Below are 16733 nucleotides of genomic sequence, written 5' to 3' on the forward strand. Positions count from 1 at the left end.
AGGATAGAGTACGTGGCCTGGCATCAAGAAGACTTCATCTTCCTGAGTTCAGATGTGGCTTTAGACACTTAGTTTTGTGACCCTGGGCAAGTCACCTAACCCCGTTTGCTTCAGTTTCCTCATCTGTAAAATGAGCTGGAGAAACCACTCCAGTCTTTGGCAGGAAAACCCGAAATGGGGTCACAAAGAGTTGGACGTGACTAAAAAATAACAACAACATTTATTCAATAAAACAGCTACTTTTAATGGAAACATACTCTATTAAAGCTGTTGTTCATATGACCTGGCATCATTTATGAGCATTCCAGAGTTCTTCTGTGACCTACTGGGGCCATGCATGCAGAATTGTGCTGTACTAGTGTTTGTGAGAAGAGAATCATCTGTTGGGTTTCCTAGGATGTGGTTATTCCCAAGATGATCTTTAGGATTCCACCTGAAATTAACCATGTCCCTATAGACACAAGACGGGCTTGTGTTGGGTATTATACGTGGCTGTATTCTTCCTCCATAAGAAACCTAATGGTTCGTTCAGTGCCCTGGTCTTATTCTTTTAACACTAGCAGCAAGGGTGAGCACTGTAGTTTGTTTCCAAAATCTGTTGCTCAGAAATGCTCCCAGAACATCTCTGACTTCCCATTAATAATCTATGACTGTATTCCACAAATTTATTGCAACTCCTTGAAACTATTTGCATTTCTTGCTTGCCTAACTTACTTGGGATAATGAATTCTATGTTTATTTAAAACTCAACAAACATCACTAAATTGCCTATTCCCTTGCTAGGTGCTGGGGATATAGAGGGAAAATGGCCCCTGCCCTCAAGGTCACATTCTGCTAGGAGATAGGACATGTAAATACATAAGTTTAAGATGACTTGATGCACCAGCAAGTACTAACGAATAGCGAGATTGGGAAAGGATTCTGTCAGCTGGCTCCCAAGCTGAGTTTTGAAGAAAAGGATTTTAAGAGGTGAAGATGAGTTAGTGCATTCCAAACACGTGAGACAGCTTGGACAAAGACATATAGGTAAGAAATGAAATTCTGCATTCATGAATCAAAATAGGGGCAACTAGGTGGTGCAGTGGCTACAGCACTGCCCTGGAGTCAGGAAGACGAGTTCAAATGGGGTCTCAGACACTCACTACCTGTGTGACCCTGGGCAAGTCACTTAACCCTGATTGTATCACCCCCCCAAAAAAAGAAAGTAGGCTAGGTTGGCTGAAGTGAACAGTACATGAGGCCAACAAAGGAATAGGGGCAGCTAGGTGGTGCCGTGGATAAAGCACCGGCCCTGGAGTCAGGAGGACCTGAGTTCAAATCGGGCCTCAGACACATAACACTCACTAGCTGTGTGACTCAGGGCAAGTCTCTTAACCCCAATTGCCTTACCAAAAAAAAAAAAAAAGAAAAATAAAAAGAAAGGAAGACTGGTACCAGATTGCTGAGGACTGTATTTTATCCTAGAGGTAATAGGGATCCACTGAAGACTTGCATAGAGGAGTGACAGATTGCTTTGGGAAGATTATTTTGGCAGCTGTGTAAATAATAGATGATGAGAAGCAAGAGGGTAAAAGCAGACTAATTAAGAGGTTGTTGCAATAGTCCAGTTAAGCCATGAGAGCCCAAACTGGGTTGGTAGCTCAGTGAGTAGGGAGAAGGGGCTGAATGGGAGAGGTGTTTTTACTTTCTCTGTAAAATGAAATATCTCCCCCCCCAAACACTTAACCTTCTTGAAGCTTTAGGATTCCATACTTTCCTGTCAGCCTAAATAAAGAGATGCGCCTTTATTAGGTACATTATAGCCTCAGCAAGGTGCCCAAGAAGTGCCCACTGCAGACTTCTTCATATGCCTCAAATCTTTATTTGTCAAAATGTCTGCATCATTAGTGACCTTCCTAATATTGCTTTACCAAGATGCTTAAGTCCTGGGCCCATTACCTCTTATCCCAATGCAAATAACTTCAGCCTATCCTTCAACTACCACATGCAATGTGATGGCATTTTCTTTGAATTCACTTTAAATCATTTTAGGATTTGTCACCCAGCTTTGCTCAAATAGCTTCAGATAGGCCCATGATGAGTATATACTGGTAGGGAGAAGGGGGAAGGGAAGGAGAGGGGAACAAGCATTTATTAAGCACCTCCTAAATGCCAGGCACTATGCTAATCGCTTTACAGGTATATCTTTTGAGGGAGTTCTTTTTTCTTGTCCTAGGTATAAGATCACAGTGGTAAGAACTAGTTCCTTTCTAGATCTATCATTCCCCCAGGTAATTATTTTACAGGAATGATAAAGGAAAAATGTTGCTAATTCTTGGAATTTTGCTCTTTGCTGGCTGAAACAAGATAAACGGGAATCATACTTGAAGTAGGATGGAAGGACTTTCTAATTTCTTTAGGAAAGCCTGACACTTTGCCACTACATTTTTCACAATTCCCTAGCCTTACTTCGTGCTTGTAGATAAATTCTCCTTCTTCTTTTCTCACACTTAAAGCACTGAACAAGAAGAACATTCTTCCTCTTAGGGGGAACTTGATCTTGAAGGAAGGGTAGGATATCAATAAATGGTAGAATAAGAGAAGACAGCTAAATGGGAGACAACAGTCAGAGTGAAGGTGTGGAAGGGGGCCAGGACACACCAGGTTGTTGAGTCTAAGGAAGTGGAAGTGGTGGCCCACTTGCTTAACTGAGATACTCAGAGAACCAGGAGTTCCACCATGATCTGAGGTCCTCAAGTCACATTACTTTGAACTGTCAAAACACATGCTTTCTAACTATAAATTTTAATTTTGATTGTTATTTTCTGGTGAGGACTACAGCAAATGACGGTGGATTCCTCATTGGCTTTTATCCATAATTCATTTGTAATAAGTGGCATTTAGCTAAACCAATTCCTTCCTGGATGACAAATTACGTTTCTGCATAAGGACAAAAATGGTTTGTTAAGAATCACAGGATTTTCCACTTACTAGCTGTGTGACCCTGGGCAAGTCACTTAACTCCAATTGCCTCACCAAAAAGCAAAAAAACAAAAACAAGCAAACAAAAAAGAATCATAGGATTCGGGGTGGAGAAGGAAGGAGGGAGGAAGAGAGTTTGGAAAATAAATTTATAAATACACAACCATAAATAAAAGGAGGTTTGGTGGGGGGAAAAAAGAATCTCAGGATTTTTAGAGTAGAAAAGGACCTTCAAGATCTTTTAGTTTAATATCTTCATTTTACAGGTTAAGAATAGGCAAAACAACAACAATAACAACAAACCCTACATATCAAGATTTTTCTTTAAAGGGACGAAATAATACATTTTCTCCCTCCTTCTATAAAAGGTTATGACAGCCTAAATGATGTTGTTGAGACATTTTAGTTGTGTCCAACTCTTCGTGACCCCATTTGTGGTTTTCTTGGCAAAGATATTGGAGTGGTTTACCATCTTCTCCAGCTCATTTTGCAGATGAGGAAACTGAGGCAAACAGGAGTAAGGGACTTGCCCAGGCTCACACAGCTAGTATGTGTCTTTGGTCAGATTTGAACTCAGGAAGATGAGTCTTCCTGACTCCAAGCACAGTCCTTTATCCCCTGTGATACCTAGCTACCCAACTGACAATGAGGTATCCTCTTCATTTAAGGAATTATGATAGGGGGTGGGTGTGTGGAGAGGTATATAATAAGAAAGGAAATCAGGGGTCCCAGATACATCTCCAAGCTTATCCAATGTTAAAAATACCTTCCTCTGAATAAAGCTGGCTGAGATACCCTGCTGCTCAGATGTCAGCATTCTAATTATATACTCAGCGGACGTGGCAGGTACAGAGATTGAATTTGCTTACATATAAGTAAAAGGGGAAATGGCGGGGGATTAAATGCCTCAGCTGTACAAAACTTCCTTCTTTTCCCCACCTACCAGGATCTTCAGCCCGGCCAGGCCCAAGTAGAGCCAGATAACGTGTAGTTTAGCATTACCAGAATGGAGATTGTCAGTATCTCATCTGTGTTATCCATTCTGTGTTGAATACAAACCCTCTCCGAACTGGACCAAGATGGATCCGTGCCTCCCTCACCCGAGGTCACTCTTTTTGGTTTACCAGTGTCAGTGACAGCTGTATAAGCCTGACAGACACCAGCAGATCATTGCTTGGGTTCAAATTACAAGGTGCTGGAAGTGACTTACATGGGTAGAAATGTTTGCCAAAGGATACACAGGATCCAGTGGAAATCAGTAGCCCATCCCTACCAGTCCTGAGGTGGGCAGCCCCATTCAGCACAGCTGGCCCACAGGTTTTGCTTAAAGCTCCATTAGCTAGAGATGTTGCATGCAGTATGTTGCCCTGATGCTGAACCAGCCTCTAGCCCCATCAAAAGAGATATTCTCCTCCTCCCTTCCCCCAAGGAGAGCTAGAGAGAAAAACACAGGCATTGTCCTCATCATAGTATCTCCTGAGATGGTCTTGTGCAAGACTCAAGGGTTCCTAAGAGGGAAGAAGAGAAAGTCTTAGAGGAGGGACAAGAAATTGGGAACTGCAAGAGGGGATGAGTGACAGCATGGTAAAGCAGAAAAAACACTAGCCTTGTAGACTGCAGGAAGGGTCTACAGCAGCCAGGGAACAATGGAGCCTGAAGGCCACACTGAAGATTCTGGGTCTAAGCATTCCAAGCCAATCCAAGGACAACTAATCTCCAGTCCACAACAGCATTCTTTATATCATCTCCTATCTCACCCCAAACAATCCTGCCCTGGGTGTCCTTCCTTCCGTCTCACATATCAAGGCAAAGATGCCAGCTAATAGGATATTGTCCCAATGTTAGCAGATTCCCTCCCCTACATCCCTAGAAATTGGTGCCTATTTTCTCCACATTTCTGGAGGTAGTCAGGAGCCTTCTTAACTCTCATGGAATTGTGGGGGACATCCAAGAGAACCAAGACATCAGACTACCCCACTCACTTTTCTACCAACATTCCTGGTGATGGGGAGGAGGGGGAAGGGGGAAGAAAATAAGGATTTATATGGCCCTCACTATGTGACAGGCACTGTGCTAAGCACTTTATTTATTTATCTTTTTTGGTTGGGCAATGAGGGTTAAGTGACTTGCCCAGGGTCACACAGCTAGTAAGTGTTATGTGTCTGAGGCTGGATTTGAACTCAGGTCCTCCTAAATCCAGGGCTGGTGCTCTATCCACTGTGCCATCTAGCTACCCCATAAGCACTTTACAAATATTATCTCATTTGATATAGAAAGATTATTGCCCCAGTCATGGGTGGGATGTTGATTCTAGAGCTCTTCTAGTTTTAAGAAAATAGTGGGAATGTAATGTTGCAAAATGTTTTTTTTTTTTTTAATTTGCAAAACCACAGACATAAAGTGCCACTCTGCTAGCAGGGGAGCTTCTGGATTGACCCATGTTGTTTAATTTGGCATATATATTTCATTAAATGAGCCCCTTCCCCCAAATTATCTCAAAAGCCATTCAGCACGAGACTCTATTTACTATGGTCAAGAATTGCTGGGTTTTTCCTTTTCCCTCTCATATAGTATTTACCTGCTCTAGTACATTTTCACTGTCTGGCACTCCATATAGTAGGTGCCTTAGGTACAAAAACACAGTTCCTGTTCTGAAAGTACTTGAATCTACTTGGGGAGACAACATATGATTACAAAATCATTGATATACAGAGGCAGCCAGGTGGCGCAGTGGATAGAGCACCAGCCCTGAAGTCAGGAAGACCTGAGTTCAAATTCGGCCTCAGGCCAAATACTTGACACTTACTAGCTGTGTGACCCTGGGCAAGTCACTTAACCCCAATTGCCTTTAAAAAAAATCATTGATACAGAGTTAGGACCTCAAAGGCCCAGTCACTGTCATTTTACAGACAAAACCGAGAGTCTGAGAGATTAAGCCATTTGCCCAAAATAATATAAATAAGCATCCAAGGCAGGATTTGAACTCAGGTATTCAGACTGCAAAGCCAGGGCTCTCTTTCCACTGAACCATCCTGCAGTTCTTAATCTCTAAGCCCCAGAGATGTGATCCTATGAGTAAAAAAATATTATCTCATATTTCTTCAGGATGCTCATGCTTATAATGCACTTTGCAAAGTAGCACCTGCTAAGTGCCAAATATAAACCTAAGAGAATCTGAGGATGTTAATAAGTAAATCATAGAAGCTGAACCCTATGGTTATTTTCCACACATTGTAATATTTTTCAATCAATTGATCAATAATAAACATTTATTAAGCACCTGTCTTGTGACAGGCACTGTGTTAAATGCTAGGGATACAAAAAGAGGCAAAAGATAGTCCCTGCCAACAAGGAGCTTACAGTCTAATGGGGGAGAGAGCATGCAAACCAGTCTATACAAAGCAAACTGTATATAGGATAAATAGGAAAAAATTGACCAAGGGAAGGCAATGGAATTAAGAGGGGTTGAGGAAGGCTAACTTGGGTCATCAGGTCCTAAAGAATGGGATTCTTTGCTCTCTGGTGTTTCTTACCTCATGTCATATATTGTAAATATTCTGTCAATGGCAAGTAATATATTTTACTTACTTGACTTCACCGTATTAATTCGTTAACAGATGTAAGCATTGTCCTGCTCTTTAATTTCCCCATCTGCTCTAAATTTATTCACAGATGGTTATGGGGGTGGGGTGGGGGACTAGAGATTTCTGACTGGCTCATATCTGGATTTTTTTAAAGAACTGTAATCCTCTGGAATGAAGAGAAGTTGGTTGCGGGAGGCCATTTTTAGGTGTATTTTGCAGCAATACATAACATGTATTATTGCTGCCATGTCCACTTACCTTAAAATGTTGGTACAATTGCATGTAGCAAAAAAATGCAAATTTGCTTCTTTACTCTTGGGCATGGCATTATTAACTTCTATTAGCCAATATGTTAAACCACCTATTTGAGATATTCAATTTATAGGTTCAAATCTGGAAGGATGACAGGGATCATTGGATTATAGCTGTAGGAGACGTCAGAGATCACACCACTTTTACTTATTACCATTTTGTTACGTTGCTTAGAAATCACTGAGTAACTCAGATGATGATGATAATAGCTAGTAATTCTGTGAAGCTTTAAGACTTGTAAAATGTTTTACAAAATCTCATTTTGGGGCACCTAGGTGGCACAGTGGATAGAGCACTGGCCCAGGAGTCAGGAAGACCCAAGTTCAAATTTGATCTCAGCTACTTACTAGCTGATTCACTTACTGAGCAAGTCATTTAACCTCAGGTGACTTGGGTGGATTCAAACCTAGGTCCCTCCAGACTCCAGATCCAGAACTCTCTCCACTGTATCACCTAGCTGCCTCTATGGTTATATAACATTTATGAAACTTTAACATTTATGAAGCACTTTACAAAAATTATCTTTTTTTCTCTTTGTTTTTGCTTTTTGGTGAAGCAATCAGGATTAAGTGACTTGCCCAGGGTCACACAGCTAATAAGTCAAAAATTATTTTAATGGACTCACAACACTATACAGTAGGTGCTGTTATTACAGATGAGATAACTGAGAATCAGAGAAGTTGTGAACTTGCTCATGGTCACATAGCTAGCAAGTATCTGAGATGGAATTCAAATCCAGTCTTTTGTGACTCCCAAGTCCAGTGTTCTATTGACTAATACACTTCCTATCATTGCCTTGGTAATGAAAGTTATCAGATCATGGGAGCACAAGAAGTAAATACTAAGAGGTTCAAAGTCTATGAAGAAGAAACAAAGGAGTATGGTTCCACTCAAAGTCCAGGAATAAACCTTCCAGCATGTGAACATCTCTGGTTAGTGTTGTGAATACTCAGGCTCTAGTTTACTTATTGCTGTACATAGATTATGAAGTAGAAATAAGACCAAGTTGATTGCTGAGACCCCTCCCCCCCAAAAAACTGTCTGAATTACATAAATTGGCTCTCACTGATCAAATCAGCTAGATACTTTTCTTTGTTTTGATATAAGCTAAGTTATTGGGTGGTGAGGTGGCACAGTGAATAGAATTAGTATTAGTGGGGCCTGGGGTCAGGAAGAGTTGATTTCAGATTTGGCCTCAGACACTTACTAGCTGTGTGACCCTAGGAAAGTCATTTAACTCTGTGCATCGGTTTCCTCATCTGTAAAATGAGCTGGAGAAGGAAATGACAAACCACTCCAGTATCTTTGCCAAGAAAACCCCAAAAGATGTCACAAAGTCAGATACAACTGAACAACAAGTTATTATGGAGGGTAAGCAAGATTTCCTTTTTTTCATAAGGCTTTCAATGGATAATTGTTAATTATAAACATTGGAAAGGAAAGGATGAAAAAGTACCATCTGAGGGTAGTGAGAGGTGTATTGGAAAGGGACTTTTGGACAGTAGACTGGATTTTAAAATACTGGCCTTGCCTGTTAGTACCTGAATGATAGTGGACAAGTCATCTGTAAAATGAAAGAGATGATCTAGGCCAGCAGTTCTCAAACTTTTTTTGGTCTCAGGATCCCTTTACACTCTTAAAAATCATTGAGGACCCCCCAAATAGGTTTCATTTATGTGGGTTATAGCTATCAATATTTACCATATTAGAAATTAAAATATCTTATTATTATTATTATGAAGGTAGTTGGCCTCTTGACCTCATGGACACCATGAAACAGTCTCTCGGAGTCCTCAGATCACTCTTTGAGAATCACTGATCCAGGTGATCCTAAGGTCCCTTTCAGCTCTAAATTATTATATATTATATATAATATACTGGGTATATTATATATAAATTAGCTCTAAAGCCACACCTAGTATTAGTAATCTAGTAAATCTCCTTTTATAGATGAAAAAAAGAGAGGCACAGAAAAGTGGTGCAGTGATTAGAGCACTGGGCCTGGAGTTAAGAAGACCTGAGTTCAAATCCAGTTCCAGACGTTAGCTGTGTGACCCTGGGCAGGTCACTTAACCTCTGTCAACTGTAAAATTGGGTTAATAATAGCACCTACCTCTTAGGGTTGTTGTGAGGACAAAATGAAATACTTGTAAAGTGGCACATAGTAGGTGTTTAATAAATGCTTATTTCCTTTTTTAATATATGCTTATTGACTGATGCTATAATCTTTCATTATTTTCATGCTGATCTACAAGGTAGACAGAATCATAATCAGAGAATACAATCGATGGAAAGAACCAGGAATTATATATACATCTCTATAGATATCATAATCAAGGAATATCATTGATGGAAGGAACTTTAGGAACTATGGAGAAAGAAGGGGGCGGTAGGGAAAGAGTCCAATTTCCTTGTTTTACAGACAAGGCAGCTGAAGCCCAGAGAGAGAAAATCACTCACCAGTGGCAACAAAATAAAGACGTGGCAAAGCTGGGATTCAAACTTGAATTCTTGCAATCCAAATAATCCATTTACAAAAGCAATAAACAAAAACCTCCACAAATCTGCATAAAATCCTTTAATAAACAAAAACCTCCACAAATCTGCATAAAACCCTTTAATAAATAACAACTTCCACAAATCTGCATCAAACCTTCCCTGTTGTCTTCATTATACAGGAATCAGGTAATCTTACTATCACATTTTTTGGACAGATTCTCAAATTCTCTTTTCTTTTATCCTGTTTGTCTTTCAGAATTGTATTTCTCTCTCTTTCTCTCCCCCAACTCTTAAACTTACCCTGCCCCTACTCCTTTCCCAGTCTTTCTTTATAGACCATGGCTATGGCAGTAGTAAGCACTAATGACTTGTACAAACTGGTCCATGGGGCAAGTTCAAGCTCAGTGTTTTACCAAAGCCATGTTGAGTACAGGCTTATAGGAAAACAAGATCCTGTCTTATGTTTCTAGAGAACAGAGCCAAAAGGCCACAGTATTTATAAGATTATGGATCTAGAACTGGAAAAAATTATCTTAGAGACCATCTAGTCGAACCCTCTTGTTTTACAAATGAAGAATGTGAGGCCCAGAGAAATTATGTGACTCATCCCAAAGTTACACATCTGGGATTCAGACTTAGGTTATCTGACTCCGAATCTGGGCCCCTTTCCACTACACTATGCTGCCTTTTATTTTTTATTTTTAAAACTTTTTTTCCCCAATTACATGTAAAAACAATTTTTAACCTTCATTTTTTACAATTTTGAGTTCCAAATTTTCTCCTACCTCTACCCTCTCATTGAGAAGGCAAGCAATTTGATAAAGTGCATGCTTTATTATGTGCAGTCATGCAAAACATATTTCCATATTATTCATGTTGTGAAAGAAAATACCAAGAAAAAACAAACAAGAAAAATAAAGTAAAAAAAACAAACAAACAGTATGCTTTGATCTGCATTCAGACTCCATCAGTTCATTCTCTGGAGATAGACAGCATTTTTCATTTTAGGTCCTTCAGAATTGTCTTGGTATGATGCCTTTAAAAGGAACAAGTGTCCTTATTGGACTTGGTCCCCAGAGTCGGTCTCTTAGAGGGCTAAGAGTTATTGAACCATATTGAGTAGCATTAAGAGATAAACTGGAAACATTTTAACTGGAAAAAGAAACTAAGTAGATGATCTTTTTTTAAGGTGTACTCTGGTCTAACTCCTTCATTTTATATGTGAGGAAACTGAAACCCAAAGGGTTAGCTAACTTTCTCAAGGTCACACAGGTAGTAAATGAAAGCCTGAATTTGAACCCAGGGCCCATGATGCCAACCTCTTTACTAACTTCTCTGCATCACATTAATGTCCATAGAAAAATGTCTACAGACAAAACACATGAATTACTATCATGCTGCTTATGATGAAGTGCTCCAATGTGTGGGACACATTTTTTAAGCACTATGGAAGTTCAGCAAAAGAGGAGATCACTGAGTACTGGAGTAATTAAGGTTCCATAGAAACCTTGGAGAAGAGGTGTTACCTAGTATAATGTTGCATTTGGAGGATGTACTAGTTGGCTTGGGTTCAAATCCTACTTCTGATACTTACTATTTATGACCATGGGCGACTTACTTAGCCTTTCTGAGTCTATTTCCTCATCTCTAAAATGGAATTATTAATAAGGGGAAGCCAAGTGGCACAGTCAATAGATCTCAGTCCTGGAGTCAGGAAGACCCGAATTCAAATCCAGCCTCAGACACTTACTGTGTGACCTTAGGCAAGTCACTTAACCCTATATGCCTCAGTTTACTCATCTGTAAAATGAGCTGGAGAAGGAAATGGCAAACCACTCTAGTATCTTTGCAAGAAAGCCCTAAATGAGGTCACAAACAGTTGGACAGGACTGAAATGACTGAACAACAACAAATACCTGCCCATTGTTGTGAGGATCAAAAGAGATAACATAGATTAGGGGTTCTTAACTTTTTTGAGTGTGTCATGGGCAGTCTGGGGTTTTCAATGCATAAAGTAAAATACTGTAGGATTATGAAGGAAATCAATTATATTGCAATAGTCACCAAAATGCAAGAAAAAAGTTCACAGATCCTCAGGTTAAGAACCCATGATTGTAAATAAAGTACTTCCCAAATTTTATAGCACTACATAAATGTGAGCTATTACTATGAGAAAGGTATTAATAATAACTCACTTTAGGTTAAGGTTTGCAAAGTGCATTCCTCACAATGACCCTTTGAGGGAGTAGGCTTTCAGCTCTGCTTAGGGGGATGGTTAAGACTGGGAAATGTGGAAGAACAAGAGTTGGAAATTCCAGTCTCAAGAGGATAAGCCAGATCATAGTTTCTGTACCTGATGACTTACCAACAGTCCTAAAAGAGTTACTTAGGGTCTTCTCCTTCCACTGAAAACTTCAGTGCCAATTTTTTCAAGGTGGCATTGAAGATTACTAAGTAAGTTTTGTAGGCTGTGTTGACATCCAATGTCAAGATTTTTTTTTTTAAGGGAATTGGGGTCAAGTGACTTGCCCAGGGTCACACAGCTAGTAAGTGTCAAGTGTTTGGTCTGAGGCCGTATTTGAGCTTAGGTCCTCCTTATTTCAGGGCTGGTGCTCTATCCACTGCGCCACTTAGCTGCCCCCAATGTCAAGATTTTAATAAACATTTATATTTTTTTAAAAAGAAAAGGAAGAAGGGGTAGCTAGGTGGCGCAGTGGATAGAACACCAGCCCTGAAGTCAGGAAGACCTGAGTTCAAATCTGGCCTCAGACCAAACACTTGGCATGCACTAGCTGTGTGAACTTGGGCAAGTCACTTAACCCCGACTGCCTCACCAAAAAAAAAAAAAAAAAAACTAAAAACCCAAGCTCCCCTTCACCAACTGGGCACCACTGCTACCTGACTCCAACAGCAGGCTTTTTTCCAGACCTAGCATGGCCTTAGTGGTTTGAGAGCAGGCTTGGGAGTCAAGACTTATGTTTTTAACTAAGGTCCCCTATGGTGACTTTTGATTGGAGGGTTTTCACATGAACTTTTGAACTCCTTGGGCTCCACTGAGGTAAAGAGAAATTGCTAGCCCATGATGTCTGCCACAATACACATCTGGAGATGAAAAATCTGGGACTTTGTGTGATTTTCAAGCCAGATCCTAGTTAGCATGAAAACCAGGCTACAGAGAAGCCACAGCAACTAGTAGAGTCAGGGTGGGTGGTTATCTGACATTCCTCTGCATTTTAAAATGCATGTATTTGGGTGCCCAGTTAACTGGAGAAGGAAGCAGCTCAGTTTTACCAGGGGAATGGGGAAAGAGGGTCTTGAAGGCCTTAAGCACCGAGTGATTTTCTTCTACTGGGCTCTTCTCCTAGCCCGTGGATTCTCTTCTCTGTCGTTAGAAGGGATGACTATGCTACGGTAGAATCAGAGGGTTCTGACTAATTTCACAGGGGCTCAGGAAGTCTGACAGGCATGAAGGAAGTGCTGGGACAGCAGGCTCTCTGCCCCTGCAACAGTGAAGAGGCAATAGCTGGATAAAGCTTGTCAGAAATGTCAGGCAAAGGAAAGTGAATGAGGAAAGGGAAAAGGGAAGGAGAGAAATTCCCAATTGACAGCAGGGGAGAGAGAGGGAAAAGCAGAGAAATCAAGAGGTAAAAAGTTTTTCTCATGGCAATTTAAAAAAAATCATTCTGTGAGTGCAGTAGGGAAGGAAATCCAGAAGGAAATCAGATGCTTTTTTGGGGGCGGGGGTTGTTTTGTATTCAGTGTACTTTTTTTTTTCTTCTCCAAAGTATTTAGAAAATAGTATTCTTCAAATCGCCTCCATATGAAGGAGTATGATATTGTGTGTCTATAAAATCCTGGTATCATAGTTTCTCCAACTTCGAGCCTAATTCCAATTTAATTATTTAAAAGACCTTGCTCGATTGACCCACAAACTTTCTAGATAGTAACTGTGATTTTTTTTGTCCAAGTATAGCCTTAAAGATCATCTGTCTTTTGAAAACCAAACCAACCAAACCAAACCAAACAGAATGTAGTGCTGTAAGGTTTTTTCTATCTCAAAACTGAATGCTAAAAAAAAAAAAAATCCCAACCATAAATATTCTTTAGGAAATATTTTTGTCACTGGGATGATGAAACGATGCATGCCAGTCCTGGCTTTTTGTTTTACTTTGTTTTTTAATAAAATCATCTTCTCCAGCAGCTGCAATGTTCTTTTTTATGCCTGTGATAGTGAGATTATCAAAAAGTGCACTTGTTCAGTGGAAAGGTGTCTAGGTTAGGCTGCTTTGGGACTTGTTGTGAGAAAAGAGAAAGGCACAATTATCCTCCCCATCCCTCATTTCTGCATATTCTGAAGAAAATTAAATTTATATGAAATCATTTGTTAACCACTCCACTGGAATGCAGCTTTGCACTTTTTTGTAAGATTATCCATGTGTAAGTCACTCAGAGATTGTGGGTTTCTGAATTTTTGTATGAACTCCTCTCAATCAAATAAGACAGTTTACTGTCTTCCTACTTCACAGGCATGCTGTGAGAAAAATATTTTGTAAATTTTAAAGTGCTATTATAAATATTAGCTTTAATTTTCATGATTTCTTACACAAGTATTTATGAATTAAATTCAACAATATTTCTTGTATGTCTGCTACGTGCAAGGCATTGTTAGGGAAGACAATGATCTACAAGCCTAGTCCTTTTCCTTAGGGGGGGACTGATCTAGGGGTCTCTTATGAAACTGGGTCATATGCATTATTTACCCAGGATTTGAGTTTGTTCCATTCTCAGGTTTCCCAGGGGTCATCCTCAAACCTTGTTCTACTGAACTGGTCAAAACTTGGGTTGAGGATCAAATGAGATAATATATGTAAAATATCTTGTAAACCTTTAAATGCTACATAAAAATGCTAGCTATTATTATTACTTCAGGGCTGTGACAACCTAAAATGGAGCATTTGGGAATTATCTCTGCCTCAATCAGGACTTTGGGTCCCAAGGCCTAGGTCAGAACCGATCTAGTCTTCTCAGGAGTAGATAGGCTATCATTTAACTACTCAATTTCTCTCTTATTTTGAATATTTAACCAGAAAGAAGACTTCAGTACACCAAATGAGAAATTAATCAGTGGTTGAAACATTTGTGTTTTTAAGAATACTTATCCCAGTCTCTCTGGTATTATGTATGTATCTCACCCCAAGTTTGACAACAATCTTTTTTTTAAAGTTTTATTGCTGCCTTTCATTTATACCACAGTAATGTTCCTCTTATCCTGTTAAATCATGATAGTCTTCCTTGAAACAAATAAACAGAAAGTAAGCAAAGAGAAGGAAATAGGACTGGATCGTACAATGTATATTACAGTCCATATCCTTACTGTAGATCCCATCTCCCTACTTGGTACTATCTTAGTATGTCTTTTTTATTGCATTACTGTTGATATTTTAACAAGTTACCAATATTGAATAAATAAATGAGAGGCAGTATGGTGCAGTAGAAGGAACCTTGAACCGAGAGACTTGGGGATCTGGATTTTAGTCCTCATCCTGCTTTTGGTTATATGACCTTTAATTAATATTAGTTAAACCTACTTGTAAAGTAAAAAGATAAGAAATTAGATTATCACTAAGATCAATTTATATCCAACTCTAAAACTGTTGTCTTGCAATTATTTAACAATTGGCCTCAGACAGTAATTGTGTTAACTCTGGGCAAGTCATTTAACCTTTGCCTTGGTTTCCTCAAATGTAAAATGGGGATAATAATAGCACCTACCTCCCAGGTTTGCTTAGAAGATCAAATAAGATATATGCAAAAGCACTTAGCACAATGATTGGCACATAGTAAGCACTACATGAATGCTTCCTTTCCCTTTCCTTATTTATAAAATGCTTCATAGTGATTTTGCTACTCACCTTGAATTTTGAGGTGAACTGGTATTGTTATTCCTATTTTAGGGAAAGTAACCTAAAATAATAAGAGTAATTCACACTGGTATAGCTTTTCACAGTTTATCAAATGTTTTCCTATATAGTCTTTCGTTTTTATTACCATGGCAAATCTATGAGGCTGAAAGAACAAGTATGGTGATTATCCCCATTTTACATGTGGGGAAACTAAGGCTCAGAAAAATTAAGTAACTTGGCCAGAGACTCACTGTAAATAAGTGGCTGTGACAAGGCTTAAATCCAGGTGTTCTGCTTCCACTTCCATTGCACATACCACTATGCTCCAAAGCCTCTCTAAATCTCAGAATCTGAATGACATTAAGAATTAGGAAATCTAATATGAGAGAGAGAACCAACCTCATCTGGTGATCCCCTCTGCCCTAAATCACCTGCTATGCTAGTGGGGCTGATTCATTCCCTTCCTAATCCTGACCATTTTCCCTAGGGATTGTAGATCACACTACAGCTGTCCTAATTCTCCATTCTAGCCCTCATATAAAAGGTACATTATTTAAACTACAATTTTAGAAAATCCTCTGCTTCCCAATTGCATTGGCTTTATTCACTTTCCATGACACACAGCCTCTTTTGAAGCACCATTCACATGGTCTCAGCCTATTTAAAATATTTGTGGCCATAATACATATACTCTATAAGGGCAGAGACCAAATCTTATCTAAACTTTTTCCTATACACAGAGTAGGGGCTTAGTAAATGTTTCCATATCTGTTATATACATATATAATATACACACTTGTACATATGGAGAGAGTAGTTGAGTTGAAATCTAGTCTAACATTTAAAAAAGCCTCCACATCTCATGGACACCTAAAAAGAGGTAGTATTTATGTACCCTGTTAAAGTTTGCAAAGCTCTTTACATATGCTCTCATTTCATCCTCACAACCTTGGGAAGCGGGTGCTATTCTCATCTCCCATTTTGTAGATGAGGAAACTGATGCTCAGGAACACTACATTAAATATCTAAGAGAGTATCTGAATGGAAATCTTTATGTCAGGTAGCTGAACTTTTGAAAAATGTCTGGTTTAAACTTTTTTTTTTTTGGTGGGTGTGGCTGATGGGAAATGAACACTAGTTTCCATGTGTTCTTTTTCAAAAAAAAAAAAAAGACAGAAAAAGCTCAATAAAAATATTTTTTTAAGGGATCCTCTGAAGCTCAGTTGCTTATTTTGTAACATCTACCTCCTGCTTCCTAAATTGCTGGGAGGTTGTGGTATTTGGTTGTAAGCACTACTCCTGCTCTATCAGTGATCAATGTGAAATGAGACACTTACTTGCTTTTACTTGCTCCCAGATTTTATTAACTCAAATAGATCTGTTATGACATTGAAAAGGAAGTTCCCTCTAAAAATGATGCTGGAACCCATCACCCATGCCCTACACATTTTGTGCTTGAACTGAAGGAACTCAG

This window comes from Vombatus ursinus, unplaced genomic scaffold, assembly GCF_900497805.2.
Source record: "Vombatus ursinus unplaced genomic scaffold, bare-nosed wombat genome assembly UNPS02014791.1, whole genome shotgun sequence".
Classification (NCBI taxonomy): Eukaryota; Metazoa; Chordata; class Mammalia; order Diprotodontia; family Vombatidae; genus Vombatus; species Vombatus ursinus.